Source organism: Rhipicephalus sanguineus, chromosome 8 (genome assembly GCF_013339695.2).
Source record: "Rhipicephalus sanguineus isolate Rsan-2018 chromosome 8, BIME_Rsan_1.4, whole genome shotgun sequence".
Lineage (NCBI taxonomy): Eukaryota > Metazoa > Arthropoda > Arachnida > Ixodida > Ixodidae > Rhipicephalus > Rhipicephalus sanguineus.
In genome coordinates, this window is record NC_051183.1 from 132,665,850 (window position 1) to 132,669,577 (window position 3,728).

Sequence of the window (3,728 nt, forward strand, 5' to 3'; positions counted from 1 at the left end):
TTCGTGTGTGAGGCAACAGGTGAGGCACGTTTGCAAGAGAAGCTTGTAGAATGAGATGTTGTTGGGTCATTCATTCAGAAAGAGGTTACAACTGCGCGAATAAGACACAACGTAAGTAACATAGAAGCTCGCACACACACACACGTTGCTCTTCGTGTGTGTGCGTGTTTCTGACCCGGTGTCTTATTCGCGCAGTTATAACTTTTTTCCGAAGGTTGTAAGGACGGCGAGGTTTGCTAAAAAACAGTTTGCGGCTCTATGCGGCAGCTAGACGTGAACATTGTGCAACGTATGCGTCAAGCCAAGGCCACGCGTGCTGCGTCTGCCACCGATGCGAGCGTCTCTGCGCTGAGCTCGGTGCGAAACATTGAGGAGCGTTCGCTGGTCCTCGCATGCTTCACGGCGCGTTTCCCAAAGCCTCGGACCACGAATAAATCCTGGTTTTTCTGGTATATTGTGTCCTGTGGTTTCTGTACGCTCTTTTTTTTTTCAGTGCTATATTTCGGTGAAACGCAGTCGTGACTCGCGACTTGATTGTTATCTGTATTTGACTTCTTCCTTCTTCAACTTTGTGCGCTGGGTTTTTGCCAGAGATCCTTACGGCCCAGTGTGTCATACTTCACCAGCTTCTGCCAACTCTAGCGATGTGTGCGTTGCCTGTGTTCTCTCTGTATTGGTTACAATTTATTTGTAAGCCGAGATGCATTTGTTGTCTGCCTTGCATTTCTGTGCGGTGCTGTTCTCATTTTGTGCTTTTTATATGATCAGCCTCTACCGTGCCTTGTAATAAAAACATTGCGGATACGCTGTGTCTTTGATTGATATATAGATTGAACGCTTGTTCCAAAAGAAAAACACAAGCGCGATAAATGAAGCCGTAGTGAATTATGATTTTCTGCATCTCTTTCTATTATAACTTAAATGAAATAAAAATTACGTCACGACATCAATTCGCACGAACCATTGAACTATGCAAAATAGGGAATCGCTCATTGAAAACGACAAACAATAGCTTTGCCATTTGGCCGAAGAAATAAGTAACTTTCGCCACAGCCAAACGTCGGTTACGCACAGTAATTCAAAATTCGCGCCAGTGAAACCGAAACAGGAAGCGCAGGCCACTTGCTCTCACCAACCACCAGGTGCGCTAGGGTCGATTGGGCCGCTGGGGTCTATGGGAGTGTCCACTCTTAACTTTTTTTTTCTTTCTCTATGGAAGAAACATTTAGGAGGCGCACCTCCGCTACTTGAGGCGACCAGATAATAGGGGCGATCGGAGATCTTTTCGTTCCGCGTTCGTTCTGCGGTGCCTACGTCACAGAAGTGAGAGGAGGCGCAGCTCTCCCGCCTAGAACCGCCGAGAGGAAGAGAACAGCCAATCGTGAAGCGGACAGCTTTCCGGAAGTAGACGCGCATCCTGTGACGTCGGCACAGGGACCGTGAAGCGTTTCTCGCCTTTTAATAAATATAATTACTTTACAGAAAATTATTGTTTTTGCTTCTCAAGCTCAAACACTCTTTCAAACAGCAACAGCTTTGAGTGATGATATTTAATAATGTTAGTTTTTTTTTGACCTCGTCGCTAGATGGTGTCGCGCACGCGAAAAAAAAAGAGAAAAGTAGCGGCTGACGTAGTTTCAAAATGTCGTCCGATCGCAACGTCTGCGTTGGTTCTCGGGTGTCGGATCGTCAAAAGGAGCTTCTGCTGGCTTTTGTGAAAGAGCACCCACAGATCGCGAGGCTGTCGTGCCCGCTGGAGCCGTCGTTCACGAGGGAGGACCGGGACGACATGTGGCAGGAGCTAGTAGCGCTTTTGAACGAAGAAGTCCCTGCGCGTAACACCAGGGCCCAGTGGCAGGCCCGATGGAGGTCTTGCCAAACTCCGAGGGCAGCAGAGGTGAGTGCGAGCACAATTGTATTGTGGTCGGTCATCTTACACGTCCCGCTTGTGCTTTACAGCAGCACCCGAGGCGGCCAGATTTCGGATTACCGCGGCCGCGTCGTGCTTGACAGGGACGAGTGTGCGAGGCCCATAGTTCGGGTGGTCTGAATCGGTAAGCACTGGCTTAGAATATCATTGTTACTTGTATGCTGCGAACAAGTGGGCTCGTTTGCTTCGAGCCATTACGCGCTGTTAGTTTTACTTTTTCAAACAATATCGAGTGGATCACCCGGCCGCCGCGTTAGCTGAGGTGCTAACACGTTGCGCCGCCCAGAACAGAATGCGAAACAGCCACATTTGCGGTGATGACGAATGAACAGCCGCGAACTATATTTCGAAGGTCACTAGAGCACCCTACGTGTTCCGACCCATTTCTCAGACCCTCGAGTCGAGTGAGGTGCGTAGCCAGTAGGCTTGCCTCCCTCCACCCCTCTCTCCGAAGTCTGTGTGTCATAGCATGCCGCTGTTGAAACATTCTAAAAAAAAACATTGCTATTGTCCACTTCCACTCCATACTTCTTATTGCACTCAGTGTGTCAATCAAGAAACTTCTTACTATAACAGGTGAGCCCTGCTCCAGCTGCTACTGGTGTGGCTGAAGAGGATGTGGCCCAGGATCTTTCCCGTGCCCCAACTCGTAAGTTTCGCTGATGTTTTTGATTAACTGTAGATGGTGTTACATGCTCACAGGTGATGCTCATGCGTGCAGGCATATGTTTGTGAAGAGATGACATCTGTGGGCATAAAGACAAAAGGCTGCACAAAAAAAATTTGGCAAACGGTTGCAGGAGCTAGTTGTATGCATAACTGTCAGATGGAATAAACAGGTGTCCTGCCTTGCAGATGTAGCAAAAAGGTAGCATTGCAAAAATGTTCAACATCTTGAAATGTTTCTCTGTTTTGTCAATTGCTTCAAAAGTGAAACTGAAAATGTGCTATTGCTAAATATACTGTTCAAAAAGCAAGCTCGTTATATAACTTTTTCACATAGCCATCATACACAAATGCACATGTTTGCACCTGTGTTACACCTGCTTGCTGTATGTTTTGCATACTGCAGCAGCTAGGGTTTCGGAAGGAGATTGTGTCAGTCATCGCGTAAAGCCGGGCAAACGATTGTGTAGCCCTGAAAAGGGCTGTTTGGTTGCTTCTCATGCAGAGGTGGTTAGAGGCGTGAGATGCGTTTGATGAGATGAGCGAAAATGAATTCCGGCACCGCTTTGGTCTGTCCAAACGAAGTGCGTTGGTTGTGCGGTGAACCAAGCACCATTCATGAATGCCGTTGGGTCAGTGGATTTTCAACAGAGAGGAAATTGTTGCACACACTGAAACTCTTCACGAACAGAAGCTTCCAGCGAAGAGTCGGTAGCAGGAAATTTATAGATGATAATGGCAACACATTTCTTGGTTTCCAGCTCATGCCGCAGCTGCGAGATGGGGGCAACCGGCAGGCCGAGGCGCTGGAGTTACTAGCCGCAAACACCAGGCGGCAGGTCCAGGCATCATTGAAAAGCTGCGCCAGGTTCAACTTCTCGGTGACGCGGTCCACAAATTGCAAGACGTTGGTACCCTCGCCCGGGCCCTCATTGCAGCGGAAGGCACCTGCACAGTGATTTGTAAAGACTAGTTGTACATATATGTAGATTTATTTTTGTTCACATCACGAGCTATGATACGCTGGTTTGCTTCAATGGTGCCCTGCAATTTTCTTTCAGTTAATTTTCTTTTTCTGCATATCAGAAGCACTGATGTGCTGTTTCATTGTACATAGTAAAGTGTAGATCAA

At 47.7% G+C, this 3,728-nt stretch overlaps 1 long non-coding RNA gene across 1 annotated transcript; it reads left to right on the forward strand.

Annotated features, from left to right (window-relative positions):
* The first annotated feature begins 1,439 nt into the window (after nucleotides 1-1,439).
* On the forward strand, nucleotides 1,440-3,472 carry LOC125759405 (uncharacterized). Its single transcript, XR_007417065.1, has 4 exons — nucleotides 1,440-1,897; nucleotides 1,960-2,054; nucleotides 2,507-2,579; nucleotides 3,358-3,472. It is a non-coding gene; the product is annotated as an uncharacterized LOC125759405 (long non-coding RNA).
* Nucleotides 3,473-3,728: the final 256 nt, after the last annotated feature.